Source organism: Limulus polyphemus, unplaced genomic scaffold, assembly GCF_000517525.1.
Source record: "Limulus polyphemus unplaced genomic scaffold, Limulus_polyphemus-2.1.2 Scaffold751, whole genome shotgun sequence".
In the NCBI taxonomy this organism is placed as follows: Eukaryota; Metazoa; Arthropoda; class Merostomata; order Xiphosura; family Limulidae; genus Limulus; species Limulus polyphemus.
Window position 1 is genome coordinate 73,997 of NW_013666361.1, and position 17,683 is coordinate 91,679.

The window sequence follows — 17,683 nt, forward strand, 5'->3', positions numbered from 1 at the left end:
CAAATATCATAAACTGACTATATATCGGCATATATTTAACTATTAGATCCAAAGTACAATTTAACTACTAAATTTAAATTATCAGTTAACTCAGTTTCAGACCATTTGAAATTCTAATACGTAACAATAACATATCTATATCTACACACTGTACGATAATGATTTAGACTAGCCGCAACCCGTAAAATATTTGCTGTAGTTTTCATGCCCTTCGCTTGAATTTTCATTATTCTATCATTTTCATGCACACCATTTAAGCTACGCTTTCTTACAGGCATTATGCGTTAAATCAATAAGTTTTGATCTAATTGAAACAAATTTACGTGATCAGACAAAGATACTCACGTAGATGTAACTTTTTTTTTTACTAAAACTAGAAGTAAACAATACAGTAAAATAATGGTATTTATAAAAGTTTACTGAATAAGAAACAGTTACGAGTGTTCAGTGTATGACACGTTATTACGAGTTGAAACAAAGAAACTCATAAAGATGAAGAATAAAACCCGTTGTAAAGAAACAAAGTAGCTAAAACTTGTTTATAGCAGTCTATGAAACCAACCCAAACTAAATTATTGCAAAGTAAAGTAAAGCCCACATCTATATCACCCTTCACTGCCTACAGCCCAAAACCTCCCACATCTATATCACCCTTCACTGCCTGCAGCCCACAACGTCCCACATCTATATCATTCTTCACTGCCCGCAGCCCACAACGTCCCACATCTGTATCACCCTTCACTGCCCGCAGCCCACAACGTCCCACATCTATATCATGCTGAATATGCAGAAACGTTTGAATGCGTGTACACAAAGTGATAAGCATATAGTTTTGAACGAACTGCGTATACGTATTTTAGATCTAAATAAGTCGAGAAAGCCAATAGAAATTGAATTTGGTGTAATGTTAATTTTTTAAGGAAATTATACGCAGGTTAAGTATTGTTTGTGTGAAATACTTTGCAAATAAAACAACTAAAGTTGAAATCGAAGCAAGTCGTCACGTGATGAAAACGCCATTGTGCCATTGTGTACCACACTCTTTGCATTGAAAAGTTTGACTACGCAAAAAACAGGTAAGGTAATTCTGAATTGAAAAGGCAATATGCAATCCAGATTCCTCGGACAAAGGCCTTTCATAAATAACAATATGAGATTCGTAGCGTTTGATCAAGAAACTTCCGAGAAAAGTTCCGAACAGACAAACGCAATCATATTATTTATATATATATGATGTAAATTAGGGATCCTTAGTATACTAAAACAAAACTTCGTCAATCCAGTGACAAGTATCACAACCTATAATAGCTGCTGTCATCACTTAGGGTTAGTGATCACTAGCACTATTCAAATGTTTGTGCTGTGACTTAAATGAAGACAAAGTTTTTGTTTGTTTTAGCGCAAAGCCACACAAAAGGCTGTGTGCGCTATATCCACTTCGGGGATATCGAACCCCGGATTGTAGCGTTGTAAGTCCGTTAATTTACCGTCGAAAAAACTAAAATGGTCTTTCTATTACTACCTATTAAAATAGGGCCTGACAGAGGGGGGAATCCTGGTGCCAAAGCATCAAACCCAGGATCAGAGAGAGAGAGAGCAGGAGAAAGAAGAGGAAAAAGAAATAACGAAAGATTAGTAATGGTAAAAAGGATTGGAGACAGGGTTAGTGGTGGTGACAGTGGTGATATAAAAAAGGTGCATCGAAGTGGTAGGATTAGATTTGAAGAAAAAATTGAAAAGCGGAAAACATGCCTACAGGAGAAGAAACGTGTGTGATGTGTGTATGGAGGGGGGGGGGACCAGAGCCCGGAATTTCTCTAAAGGGACCCGCATTAAATTACGTTTTTGTAAAGATAACTTACAGTGGATTGGGACTTCAGCTGTCATTGCGATATTTGTACATCAATATCGCAAGAACGATGTCAGAAACACCAGTAGAGTTGACTTCGTACAGAAACAGTATGGTATCATAACTATATAGTGACTGCCAGCATCTGAATCTCTGCGATATCCGATCGTTGCGACAACTGATTGCCGACAAATTGTTTGCCGTAGAAATAAATCGTTGACGTCCGCTCGACAACGACCGCTTATCATCATCATCATCAGGGTCGAAACATTACTTGAGAGGATTCTCTTCCTCTAAATATTTCTTTGCTGAATCTTTCCTCAATTTTGGTGAGGTGTTTACTTTTTGATTCATGTTTTTCCTCTCAAACATTTTTTCTGTATTTGTTATTTTATTGACTACTTACTTCACCCCAGTAACTGATCGCCGAAAAATTGCAATTGTAATTATTAGAGGGGTTTTTCTTCCTGTAAAGATCTATAGCTGGATCTTTCCTCTATTTTAGTAATTTTTTGATATGTATTTTCTACCCTTTGCATATTTTTTTTTACCTACTGTTACTTGTATTATGAATTATTCTTCTCCCCCCCCCCTCCGGCGCCTCAGCAGTAAGTTTGAGGTCTTATAACACAAAAAATCGGGTTTTTAACCCCTGCGATGGGGAGAGCACAGATATCTCTCTCATTCTCATTACGTAGCTTATCTTGTTTGTTTATTTTTAATTATGCACAAAGCTACACAAGGGCCATCTGTGCTCTGCCCACCACGGGTATCGAAACCCGGTTTCTAGCGTTGTAAGTCCGCAGACATACCGCTGTGCCACTGGGGGGCCATTACGTAGCTTTGCGCTCCAACAACAAACAAACATTCTTTTGCGCTCAAGTCGCAACAGCAGTTTTGCTATACTGACTGTAGCAACAGAATATACAACAAGAGACAAGATCAATAAACAACAGCCAACATTGTTATCGACATTTTATTTGAGTATATGGCTGTTTTTAACATTAGATATTACACGATAAAGCCCATAAGTGAAAAGATACTCCGAATTAGTCGGTTCGTCTGTTTGTTTAAGCTGTATCATTATATTGTAAAGTTGTAAATTCCACTTTATTATGTTATCAAAAGTACGTTGATTAAAAAAAAAATTCAATTAAATTATCAAAATATTATTCTACTTATGTCTAGGTTGCTTGCTAAAAATATTTCAAACATTGAAATATCATTTAAAGATAATATTGACCAAAATCTAAGGTCAGCATTCTTTTATCATTAGTTTGTTTTGTTTTTGAAGTTAAGCACAAAGCTACACAAAAGGCTATCTGAGCACTGCCCACCACGGGTATCGAAACCCGGTTTCTAGCGTTGTAAGTCCGCAGACATGCCGCTGTGCCACTGGGGGGCTTTTATCGTTAGAACACTAAATTCGAAATTTGCGGTCGCGGAATCGAAACCTTTTGCCGTAAATTCTCGCTCTTTCAAACGTGGGAGCGTTATAATGTGACGGTCAAATCGGCAGTGTGTGGGGGGGTGGGGGGGCTACTTTCCCTCTAGCCTGTCACACCAAAATTGGGGATAGTTAGAGCATAGATCCCTCGAGCAGCTCTGCGTGAAATTCAACAACAAACAAACGAACAACAGCACTCACCGCCAACTTTTAGACTACTCTTATCTGACTGAATAGTAGAATTTGATTATCAATCTTATAATGCATCCATGACCACAAAGTGTGATGCACATTTCTCAGAAAACGTGACGCGAGCCGTAAATTCTGGGATTCAGATTACCAACACACTAACCACTTGGCCATGACCAATTACATAAAAAAGTCATTTTAATTTAGCATATAGCAATAGCCAAATTACTTAATGTCGTGTTCCCTAAAATCACCATCCATTTTCTTTTTCTTAATGCTTTAAGTGGTGATGAAACGGAAAAATATTTCGACTTTATTCAAAAATTTATTTTCACTTTACTTTTTGTATTTTTTAAACAGCTTAATAGTATTGACTTGTAACTAATATAACTGACTAGCGTATAGCCCTTCAAAAATGATGGGAAAGTACTACCACCATCACCCCATAATATGTCCTAACGTCACATTTCATAGCTAATTGGAATAACAAAATTTTGCGAAATAGCTTGACCAACAAAGGGGCAGAAAAGTGCAGTCGAGGCAGTCAAACGTCGGTAAATTCTTTTATGCGCCAATCAAAATTCAGATAATTCTTGAAATAAATTCGTAGCGTATTCATAGATAAGTTATTGGCAAAAATCAGTTAGATTAACAACTTCTAATATATAGAAAAGCCAGTGAGTTTTAGTAACACTACTTTCCAACAATGGCTTTTATGTCATGTCTCTCAGCAACAAAAGTATAACCTAATATTATTATTAGTCTATGTATTGAAAGTATAAAATCAAATGTATAGACAACAAAACTGGAAAAATATTTACTGTTGAAAAGTTTTATTATGGAAAAATATTTGTTGATTTCTTAATTTAGAGTCTCCGTTCATTAAAGAGGTTTGTTTTTTATTCAAAACTTTGGTGATAAAACAGAAAATAGTTTAATTCATAAACGATTTAAGTTTAAAATTGAATCGATATCTTTACTTTCATGATAAATTTCATGCCCTTGGCTCTAGGCTAGGTGATCCACACGCTACGTCTTTATTTTAGGCGTATTATACCAACACTCACTACACTTATAAGCTTTCACGCACCCCGTCACCGAAATCGTAATGGACAGACAGTAATCGAACTATTCTATCTGGATAAATGCATTTTGGTTTTTATGACTCCTCCTATTTCGAGAAATCAAGCGTGACGTGACACACGCTGGCTTTTATATAGGTTAGATTACAATCACACTTTGCTAGCAAAACTATTCACACCATAACAATTGTATTTCTAAAACAAAATTGACTTATATAAATAGCGTTCTGACCACTACTGTGTTTGTTGTATCTAAACTGGCCTGATTAGTTCTGGTACTGTGCGAAATGCATCGTTAGCAACGAATATGGCGAACACACATATAATATTGAAATACTATTATACACTCGTTATCTTCTCCAAAAACCCTAAGAGACCAAATAAAGAATGTAGTGTTTAAAAATACATGTAGTGTCTTATAACTAATTATAATCAGACTTCGCCAGTAAAAGGCGTTCACACCATAGCAACATATTCTTATGATGTCGCAATACATCAAACCTATAGCTGAATTCTAAGTTTACGATACGAAGTCGACTCATAAATTAAGTTCTATATTATTTCTTATAATGATGTCATTCATGAGGAATTTAACAAAATACAAATTCCAATTGTTAACATTTTTGAAGAGAATTTGTTGTTCTAAAACGCTAGATTAGGTCCAGGTGAGCTACAGTTTTCGTAGAGAATTTGTTGTGCTAAGACGCTAGATTAGATTCGGCTGAGCTAAATTTTTTGTAGAGAATTTGTTGTGCTAAGACGCTAGATTAGGTTCGGGTGAGTTACAATTTTTGTAGATAATTTCTTGTGCTAAGGTTTAACTCTTTTGCTTCATGATGGAATTCGGGTGCATGCTTGCAGAAATAACGATAATTATGGAACTTCTGATAAAATTTCATTGTTTTCACACTGCTTTTACGAAACGCGAAAACTGTTTTTCCAAGTTATATATATATATATATACACAGTACGATATATGCATACAAATATCCTATGTTAATTGGGCAAACTAAGGTTGGAGCAACAAAACATGACGACTGAAAGTATATACAATCACGTGTCACGTGCAATTGAACTACCTAGGCAACCTTCCATAAAGAGAGGTTCTGATTTTACGGAAAAGAATACTTTAATCACACTTTATTGGGAGTGGGGGAGTGACTTTTACCTTTAGCAATTACATACCTTAACCTTCCGCTGTGTATGTGTATGAGGGTGGGCGTGGACTTGAAGGAGTTAAGTTGATAGACGAATCACCTAGCGATCACAAAAATAATGAAAAGCATATATAAATGCAGAAAAATATAAAATATAACCAGCAAATTCTTAAACATTTTGTCGGGCAAATAAATTTTCCATTTTGCACTTTGGTTTTATATAAATGTTTGTGATGGCGAATCACGTATTTGGTACTTTTTAGTGAATAATTCTGTCTATCTATCTGTGGATTACAGAGCCAACCATAATGCCTATGCTTATATCCATACTGAAACATAAAAGTGACTTTTAAATGCAGTTTCGATATATTTAGCATAATGAACATTTGATGTGTCGCTCTATATGCTTAGCATAATTTAACATTTGATGTGTCGTTCTATATGTTTAGCACAATTTAACAAATGATGTGTAATTTTATGTATGTTTAGCATAATTTAACATTTGATGTGTCGCTCTATATGTTTAGCATAATTTAACATTTGATGTGTCGTTCTATATGTTTAGCACAATTTAACAATTGATGTGTAATTTTATGTATGTTTAGCATAATTTAACATTTGATGTGTCGCTCTATATGTTTAGCATAGTTTAACAATTGATGTGTAATTTTATGTATGTTTAGCATAATTTAACATTTGATGTGTCGCTCTATATGTTTAGCACAATTTAACAATTGATGTGTAATTTTATGTATGTTTAGCATAATTTAACATTTGATGTGCTGTTCTACATGTCTAGCATAGTTTATTACTTGATTTTTTAATGATTGATCTTTCGTACGTCGGAAAAATTTGAAGAACGCGGAAGGGCTGTACAGATATTTTTTTTTCAGTATTTTATTTCTAAAATCCTTTCATAACACACATTTCAAACGAAAACAAGCAGTTGATTAAGTTTAGCTCCAAAAAAGTTTTGGAAACTTGGCCTTTAAAAAATAAATTAACAATAAATCGGACTGCTGCAATGCGAAAACGTGAATAAAAAAACCTTAAAATTTCGATTAGGTGATCTCGTATATGACGTCCTTAAAAGTTGTTTACCTAATATTTTGATAGTTTTCTCTTTCATAAAAAGACTCGTCAAGACGAAAATCTGTTTGTTCATTTTTGAAGAAATTCATTATTTCCAGTAGCTTGCACTTTTCAATAAGTTTCTACAATAGCAGCCCTATACTATTTATACACTGCTATAGTTGGAAATCAACTAAGCCTTCTGTGATAAAAGTACGCAACAACGCACATAAAAATGTGAAAGCTATCCAAGTAACGGATTCTTTACAGTTATCACCGACAGAAGTATCTTTTTCTTTTTTTTTTTTTTACGGTATATACGTCAACTGTCTAGTGTTAGCTATAAAATATGGTTATGGGGCCAGGGATAGTAGTGTATTGCACAAATACCTTCCAAGTGTCAACCTCCTCATGAACTGCACCATTAATGTCACGATAAAATAACCACCTCCAATAATGACGCTCACCATTCCAAATTTGGTACATTAAGCGTCACACAAACAAGTTAAAAATTTGTAAAACACGTCGTGGTCCAATGGCTGAGGTAACCAGATTGTGATTTCTTTTAGCTCATGGTTCGTGTCCCCTTGTCGTACCCCACCCCCCAAAAAAGAAAAAAAGATTGCGTTATTCATTCTGACTATTGGGTCAGACAAGAATAGCCCTAGAGGTGCCAGATAGTCTGACGCGAAAATTCTAAACAAATAAACAAACACTTGTTATATCCCTGCAAAGTCCTAAGTATCATACTAGTGCCCCTCGCCGTGACACAGCGGTGTGTTTGCGGACTTATAACGCTAGAAACCGGGTTTCGATACCCGTGGTGGGCAGAGAATAGATAGCCCATTGTGTAGCTTTGTGCTTATATACAAACAAATACACCATACCAAGCGGTTTTTAATAATCCATAAGATAAGTAGTAGGATTAATTTCAATAATGATGTCATTTGATTATGTTCATTTATTTTTAGTGTTACCTGTATGATAGAAAACTTGTAACCACTAGAGTCACTGAGCCACAAGCAGCATGGTGCATAGACATTGTAGAAAAATATGATTAAAAAGCCAGTAGGTTCCAGACATCATCGATAGTTCAGTATGATTAAAGCCTAATTTGATAGAATCTACATTTTACACATTTAGTACGTATCTCGGTGGGTCAGAGTTAAGTTTACAGACCTACACCGCTAAAATCCAGGGTTCGATTCTCCGAGATGAAGAGAAGGCAGATAGCCAATTGTGTAGCTTTACTGTAAATACAACCCATTTGGTACAAAAACGTCACAGTAAAAGTCCAGAAGTTATTCCAAATACATTTACAAATTTATACAAAGGTAAAGAAAAAAAAAGTTTATAAGATGTCATTTTTCAATAAACTAAAGAACGCTTCAACTTACATAGTTATGGTGAATAATAGGCACAGGGTCCCTGGAATAAGTGAAACATCTTCATTCTTACCACACACAAATGGTATTTGCAACAGAAATTTATAAATATACCAATTTTCCATAGCCGAACATTGTTTTTTTTACTTTATAAAAACGCGTTAAGATATAAACAATATCAATGCAACAGTAGCTCATAATTGATTGCCGAGGTTATCTTATTCTATTTTAAAATTGTACTTGAGACAATTTTCAGTCTGTTTTATCCTAAAACTGGACTACCCGTTAAATAAGAAAAAGGAATATAATTCCACAAATGTACCAATATTTACAGATTCATTAACACAAACAAGGGGTTATAGGGTTTTTATCGTTTTATGATACAAACAAAGATGGAAAGCTAAGCAATTACATAAAACAACGAACAGAGGAGAAGTCTATACTTTACAAATTACATGGCAGTGGCCGAATAATTCGTTGAATGATTCGTCTTAGCGTAGAATTTGTGGACCTCGAAGCATGTTTGGTTATAACTGTTTGTTTTTTGCGTGAATCCATTCGAGAGTTATCTGCGCTAGTCAACCCTAATTTTTAGCCTAGAGATTAGAAGCAAAGCAACTAGTCAACAGAAGCCATCTACAACTCTTCGGCTACTCTTCTCTGCGGAATGGTGAGGTTTGACCGTTACCCTTATAACACACCCACGACCACAAAGTAGGGAGTGCATTTTATAGTTATTATTTTCTGTAAAAGAACGCGAATGATGGACCCGCAGATCTATGGTCCAGCACGCTAATCACTAGGCCACGCTCGGCCCTGATATGTATTTATTTGTGTTGTTTATGGCAAAGCAACTGAGGAAGGAAACCGGCTGGCAGTACCTACTGCTAGCCTTTGGGCTAATCTCTTTTACCAAGGAGTAGTTAGATTGACAACGCTACCACGGCTAAAAGGTGAAAATGATCGGTATCGGGTTTCGATCCCACAAGCATTGGATTGTGAGTCGAGCGCACTAACTGACCACAGGTCATACGAGGCTCTGTCCTGATAATAAAAAGAGCTATATAAGCTAAACATAAGAGTTATGTAGAAAGCAACAGCACTATTAGTTAAATGTTGTTCTAATATTTGATTATATATACAAATACAGAGGGGACTTCTATAAGGTACAAACTGCTGGTGTGTCAGCTCTTAGTAGAGTTTACTTACAATTTATCAACGTTTTTCGTGTGTGTGTGTGTTATTTTTTTTTCTTTTTAAAGTATGATGACAAAATGAAAGCTTTTGGTGAGCGTGTTCATTGTTTTCCTCATTTACGTGTTTAAAACAATATTATGTCGCGAGTTTTCACTAGTGGGGGTTATTTTGGAATGGAAAGATGACTTCGCAAATTGGATAAGAGATAAAATTTGATGGCTTATAAAAGAAGGTTCGAATAAACTTGCTTAAACAAAGGTTCCTAATCCCAAAATAATAGCTTGCTTAAGTTCCAACTCTTCCAGTTAAAAAAAAAAATAGCCTTCCCTATTTCACAACAATTGCAATTCCAAAGAGGCCAACTTTCAAGTGGACTCTTATAACTTCATATAAATCAAACACTACCTCGCAAACTCATGTATCTACATTTTTCACACGTTACCCAATTTGTGAAATAATTCTCTCTTTTTTTTAGATTCCCTTATAATACGGCTTACTTTCTAACCATTTTAACGATCTTTACTTCCAATACCGCCGAAGGCACGTCACGTGACTACACCCATTAGTCCAACTTTTAACATATACTCACAAAACCAATCAGTGTACATTCATGCTATAACACATTTTAAAACTTATTACAGAAATAAACGTGTAACATCGAATAGATTAAGTTTAAAAACTAAGGCAAACTATACCTCAACTTTCTGCCTTTTTTCACACCTAACACATTCATTATACAATAATCAGAAAAATTAGAATATAATGAGTTTTGTTTCAGTTTGTGTATTTTTAGATTATCAATTTAATACAGACTAGCTTGAGTAATTGTAAAAAACTCAAAAACGCCCATAAAAAATGCAAAACACAAAATGTGAAACCGCACATTTTCATGTACCTCCGCATGGACACAACAAACTTTCATGCCAAATTAGGGTGAAGATCTATCAACAGCGGGGAGAAGTAGTGATGCAAAATGCAAAACTGAAAATGTCTACATATATCCCCATAGACCCAACAAACCTTCATTCCAAATTTGGTGAAAATCCATTAACAGGGTGCGAATTAGTGGTGAAAACGCAAAAACGCCTATAAAAACCGCAAAATGCAAAACTAAAAATGTGTATGCATCTTCTCATGGACCACTGAATCTCCACACCAAATTTGGTGAAGATCCATTTACAGGGGGCGAAGTAATGGCAAAAAAACGCAATAACACCCATACAAAATAGCAAAACGCAAAATGCAAAACTGAAAAATTTGTATGTATCCCACATGGACCTAATGAACCTCCATAGTAATTCTGATGGAGATCCATCCACACCCTGCGAAGTAGTTACATGGTCATGAGAATTTGGTCATTTCTCATAAAGGCCTATTACGTAAGGAATCATTGGTGCAGCTTCTTGGTGTTAGCAAAATGCTAGTTTTCATTGCTTAAAAAAATTCGTTAAGATAACGCTAGGTTTATGTATGTTTTTGCTGGTACTGACTTTTGCAAAGAGTGTGCACGCTGTTAGTAACCAATTAAATGAAAGTGAAGTTTGCAGAACCTTCACATTGCTTCAGGAGGGCCACACCCAGAATGAAGTGGCACAGGTCATGGGGTGTCACAACCTGTATTCAGTAGATTGTGGAGCAGATATAAGATCACAGAAGAATACAAGAGAAGGGCTACAGGTGCAGTAGACGATCTATTTTGTTTGCTTGTTTTGTATTTCGCACAAAGCTACACGAGGGCTATCTGCGCTAGCCATACCTAATTTAGCAGGGAATGACCAGAGGGAAGGAAGCTAGTCATCACCACCCACCGCCAAATCTTAGGCTACTCTTTTACCAACGAATAGTGGGATTGACCATAACATTATAACGCTCCCACGGCTGAAAGGGCGAGTATGTTTGGTGGACGGGGATTTGAACCTGCAACCCTCAAATTGCGAGTCGAGCATCCTAATCACCTGGCCATGGAAGATCGATATATTAGAAAACCAACAGCACAAGGGGCTTCAGAAACGATCTTCAGCAAGCTCAATAGTCAGGAACAGGTTTCATGAGGCTTGCGGGTTCAGATATAGAGCCCAAGGCACCGAAAAGCCCAGGAACATGTCGCATGGACCCTTCAGCAATGAACCCCTGTGCTGTTCACAGATAAGAGCGGGTTTTATGCATATTCAAATTATCCATGTGTGAGGGAGAGTCTGAAGACGTCTTTGGGGGACGCTCAATCATGGTATGGTGTGGCATCTGAAAGCAAGGGCGTAGAGACCTCTATGTGGTAGATGGAGGATCCCTGTCAGCTAGGCGTTACGCGGATGAGACCCTGCTACCCGTTGTTCGCTCCTTTGCTGGGGCTTTTGGAGATGAGATCGTGTATTAGCGGGGACAACACCCGTCCTCACACCGCCAGGGTCACGCAGCATTTTTTTTTTCAGGATGAATGAATAGAGATACTAGATTAGCCTGCTAAGTCAACAGACCTAAATCCGATTGAGTACGTATGGGACTTGCTATGGAGAGCAGTTACAGACAGACAACCTGCCCCTATAACTGTCAAGGTGCTCAGAGCTTCCCTCATCCAGCAGTGAACTGTGCTTTCCAGCAAGTCAGCCGCAATGTCATCAGCAATATGGAGAAAAGGTGTAAAGAAGTCATAAACAGCAGAGGAGGACCTACCAGTTACTGAAGACTCACTCATTTTAATAAGTTCGTTCATCTTAATAAGTTATTTTTTCTCTGATATGTTTGAAGCCAAATATTGTTTTGCTTTGTTTTTAATTTAGCTATTTTATTTGCAAATGAATTTTTCAACTTGTTTGGTTATTGTTTACCTGCAACATTTGTAATAAACAAGTTTCGTCAATACTGAACGCCTCTCTGTGGTTTATCTTCAAATTTGAAAAATAATAATAATTACATCAAAACCTCATTATCCTTTAATTTTTGTGAGTAGCGTATAAAGGAATTTTACAAATAATCTTTACGAATACAATTAAAATGTCCTTTCATTTCTAAAGTACTTTATATAATCTGAAGTGTGCGAGTGATATATTTAGCTCAAAGCCATACAATGGGCTATTTGAGCTCTGCTCACCTCGGGGAAATCGAGCCCCGGATTTTAGTGTTGGAGGTCCCTATATCGCCAGTGGACAATCTAAGTGTATGAAAAAGTATTATACTTTCGAAGTATAAGAAATGTTTAAAGAACACTGAAAAATACTTCTGAAATAACTAAGATTACTAACAATATTACGTTACTTTTATCACCTGTAGGGGTTGAATGTATATAGTTATATCACGACAGTTGTGTAACGTAGTTTATAAAGCTGATGTATAATGTTCAACAAGAAGTTGCAATGATTTGCTAGCAAATGCTTTTAATCAAAGAAGCAAAATTTTTTTATTAACAATTGTGCAATTTTCGTAACCACGTGATTTATTCTGGACTGAATAGCGTATATTAAACGTGTTTTGGTTTTGTTTACGTCCTTAAAAAAGAACATCTTGCCCACTAAGTTTAGATTAAAACACATACACACACACACACACACACATATATATAGGCCTATTTAGCTTCTGTACACGCAGCTGTCGTTGAGTGCTCAATTACACTTCTCTTTGGAGAGCCTGAAAACGTTCGGACAAAAGAGGAGGTATATTTGTATGCGAATACCGCTTTCAAAGTACGCCACCATTACAATCAACGAACTCTTGACTACACCACGGTGGTTTCTGAGTTAAGGAAGAGCTGTATACCAATCTCTATTACCAATGTCTTGTTATGTTGCATTATACACAAGCGATAAAAAATAAAGACATTTGGTATGGCCGTACCGATACTGCCAAGTGGTAGGCAGTAAAAGTTTATTACAGTCACACACACCGTCATAAGCAAAAAAAAAAAAAAAAAATTACTATAAAAACATTTAAACTAAAATCTTTTGTGAATCCAAAATACTTTGAAAACTATCTTTTATTATTTATTTTTAATCTGATTTGGTTCTTTTTATTTGCGTTCGATTGGTACTGGGTCCGATAAAACTGTCGCAACGTTTTCCTAGCTGTGTAAGTGTTGGTGTTATTTTCTTAGTGCAGTCTGCAGAGCTACAAAACGGGCTGTATGCACTCTGTCCACCATGTTGAATCGAACCCCGGAGACATACAGTTGTTCCTTACAGTGTTTTTATATTACAGTATTATAGAACTGTTTTATATTATTAACATTTTTCAAATATCATTCAATACTGACTTCATTCACTTAAAATAGAAATTTAGCACGACCGAGAAATACCGTGAAATAAGCCCACTAATTTTAAGTTTACTCAATCGGGAAAAAAGAAGAAGATAAAAAGCAAATAAAACTGGTATCCAAAACTCAAAATACCTCAAAAGGTTCCATAAACACTGACCTCTCTGCTTCACTCAATCTCATCCATTGGTCATGTTTTTTTCTTAACTAAAGAACTGTTAATAAATGCCCATTTAAACTGGTCCTTCTGGAAGTTTTTTATAGTTTTTATATTAAAATTTATGTATACGCTTATATGAAAAGTTTAATCATGACTAATAAGAAGTCTTTATGTACGTATATCTTGAAATCTGCGTTTTTTTCTGCGTTTAATTAACTCTTTCATGTTAAGAAAGACTAAAAAATATTATAACCATACCTCTTTATTTTTGTAACTATCCTCTTGTTACACCAGGTTCTCCAAATTTCTTGTTGCCCAAATCTCTACTTTTATCACAGCAAAAGTGTTATTACGTTAGATGCTTAGATTCTAAAACTACAGACAATCAAATTCTTACACATTTAATAACTGTCCCTATTTTAAAGAAATGAATTGTTTTATGTTTTTTAAAGACAATCAAATTCTTACACATTTAATAACTGTCCCTATTTTAAAGAAATGAACTGTTTTATGTTTTTTAAAGACAATCAGATTCTTACACATTTAATAACTGTCCCTATTTTAAAGAAATGAACTGTTTTATGTTTTTAAAGACAATGAGATTCTTACACATTTAATAACTGTCCCTATTTTAAAGAAATGAACTGTTTTATGTTTTTTAAAGACAATCAGATTCTTACACATTTAATAACTGTCCCTATTTTAAAGAAATGAACTGTTTTATGTTTTTAAAGACAAGTGGATTCTAACACATTTAATAACTGTATGTATCTTAGAAACTGAGCTGTCTGACTATTATCATTATTATATCAATAGGCTGAGTTTTCATGTATCCAATTATTGTACTTTTTTTAAAATAGCTGTATTTTTATAACTGCTATCGCTGATTGTACCAGTTAAGCATCCTTCTAGCAGCATGCACCTCTATTATCAGATAAATCTGGATTCTACGAGAGGGCGCTGCCACTAAATAATCTTTCTTGATAAGTGCTTTCACACTTCACTTTTCTCTTTCCTGTTACTTGAAAATTTTGTTATCAGTAATTTTGCATTTATGAATATGCTTTTGCTTCATTTCTTTAGAACATTTGTATGTTTCACAACTCACAGAATCACGTAACATTAACCCATTATCTTACCATTTTCTCCTTAAAATTTTGACCCATTTATATTTTTTTACGAATAATGAGCAACTCATAATACATAGTGCAAAATATTTTATTTTATATATTATTATAAGACAGTAATCTCAAATAATACTCAAATTGATTAGGAACATATTTTCCAATAGGTTTGAAGACAAGGTAAGCAACGGATTAATAAAACCGCTAATAAAGTAAAAAGCACTATATAACTTTACCCATAAAACCATGAATAAGGTAAAAGCTAGTACATAGCTATACCTATAACTACTAAAGCACTTTTTGTTTACCAATGCATCTTAGATCACTCTGAATAAACGTAATTATGTAAAAAAGTACTCGAGGAAAGAATCCATAGAAATCAACATCCAAGTTTACACAGACGACACAAACAGAATAAAAAAAAAGGAAAAGTCTAACAGCTATTTTCCCAGAGTAATAAAAAAAAAAGGCCGCAAGGAAATGACCTGAGCTTGTGTTCATTCTTTCCGCAGTTTGTATGTATGCACCATCTCTCCATTTTCTTCGTCTCTCGCAGAACTGGTTAAAACGTTTCCCTACATTTACTGAACCCAGATATTGTTCTACTTTTTTTTTTGATATCTCGTAAAGAATGCTGCTATACTTTAGTGACGCCCAATTTTCCAGGCAATTACACTTGCTTTAACTTCACAGCTAGAGCTAATCTGGTTTTATATGACACATCTTCTCCCTAAATTGTGCCCCTTGAATTTCGATAATAGTGTTATCTAAAGAACACGCCTCAAAAAGTGAGACCAAGCATTCTGGGATTGTTGTGGGTGAAGCAATTAAAAAACATACTAATTATAAGTTAATATACCATAAAATAATAATCAGTAATAATCAGATTGCGTTGAATCACAAATTAGATATCCTCGCTGTCAGCGATATTTTTGGCTTAATTATAAATATGGTAAAGAATGTATCTTTAAAGAATAAAAATGGCAGTAACCAGCAACTCAAACAAAAGCTTTAAAACTCGAACATTTTAAATAAATAAATAGTTTCATTAAGTCATATTCTCAAGAGAATTCTCTCTCCTGGCTTACTGCAGAAACAAAAAACAAGTTGTGAAAGTTGGATTCAGTAACAAACTTACCTCAAGATCTAACAACGTACTTTCCTGTTTTTAAAGTAAACAAAACGAACAACTTTAATATCATTTTGTCTTCTTGAAACCCCCTAAATGATGTTAGCCGAAGAGAAGCTTTCACCAACCCAAATATTTAACACGTTCCACAAACGAGTATACAGGGAGGTGTCCAAAATTGTACAACTTAATTTCACGAAAGGGATATATATATATATATATAATTTATATTCAAAGTCTAACAAAATCTCTAAGCGTGCTGAAACTTTGAATAAAGCAAAGTGAGCTAAACAAAGGAAAACCTGGCTTTTAGTACTAAAAAAATACGATAATAGCACACAAATCCAGGTTGCACACGCCACTCATCAACCAAGTGGCCTTCATCCACTATGACTCTAGAGCAAGGATGAGTGAACAACACAAAAGATAGCTAGCTATTTGGTCGTCAAGAAATTAATGTCACTTTTTTTAGATAAAATACCCGAACAACTTATACATCCAAACAAAATATTTATTAAATGAAATAGTCTCCATTCTTATCGATGATGCTTTTCCTATTATGTTTCATATATTTCATACGTTTTCCTATTATGATGGTGTTGCAGCAAACGAAAAAGATGGCAATCTGATGGTGCCATATCTGGAGAATATGGTGGGTGGGGGAGAATTTCCCAACCCAACTCCATAATCTTGTGTTGCGTCAAACGTGCCACATGTGGACGTGCATTGTCGTGGAGAAGAAGAACACCTTTCCGATTGACAAATGAAGGCGCTTCTGAGGAAGGGCTTGATTTAAACGTTCCAGTTACTGACTATAGATCTCAGCATTGACAGTTCACTGTGGATTGGGGAGTTCGAAATGAATTACTCTTTTGATGTCACACCAAATGCAAAGTATCACTTTCTGCGGATAGAGTCCAGGTTTTGGGGTCGGAAGTGGTTTTGTTTAGGACTGAGCCATTGTTTTTGGCGTTTAATATTCGCATAGACCGGTGACAATTCTGTCCAAAAATGGTTCACGCGCATTACGCGCCAGAAGGGACGAAGCAACGTTCACACGTTGGAAACGATGATCATCAGAGAGTTCGTAAGGCACCCAAATACCTTCTTTATGGAGTTTTCCATATTCCTTAAATGTTTACGTATTGTTTCATGAGAGACATGCAATTTCAAGGCCATTTCACGAGTGTGTTGCTTTGGGTGAGACTCAACAAGCGTCTTCAGAGCATCAATATCAATTCCAACATATTGGCCTCTGCCATCACAGTTTTTAAGACTAAAGTCACCTAAACGAAATTTGCTGAACCATCATTGACACTTACGAACGTTCAAAACATTTTCATAAACGTCTTTGATATTCTTTGTGGCTACAGAGACGTTGATTCCCTTCTTGTATTAAAACAGCATTATATGCCGAATGTGTGTTTCGTCGTGTGCCATCACTATAAGGGATTAGAGTACACTACACTTTACACATTATATAGGTTACACAACATGACGTTTAGGCAGTTCGTTTAACTATTATACATGATGTACGTTTTTTGTTCATTTTGGTTTTTTTTGGGGGGGGGGGGGTTAATAAAAGTGTTACAAAACGCGACATTTTTTTTTTGGCGACCTAATATATATATATATATATATATATATATA

The 17,683-nt window shown here is 35.3% G+C and overlaps 1 protein-coding gene across 2 annotated transcripts in view; it reads right to left on the bottom strand.

The window, feature by feature from the left end:
- The window catches only part of LOC111085973 (transforming growth factor beta receptor type 3-like), a 132,560-nt gene that overhangs the window by 61,485 nt on the left and 53,392 nt on the right, over positions 1-17,683 (bottom strand). The window contains exon 1 of one of the 2 annotated variants that reach the window (XM_022387017.1): positions 14,039-14,100. The exons of the other annotated variant lie outside the window; for it this stretch is intronic. The gene's annotated coding sequence lies outside the window, so the exon portion shown is untranslated. Of the gene's footprint in view, positions 1-14,038; positions 14,101-17,683 lie in introns of those variants that run through there. 2 annotated transcript variants of the gene reach the window in all.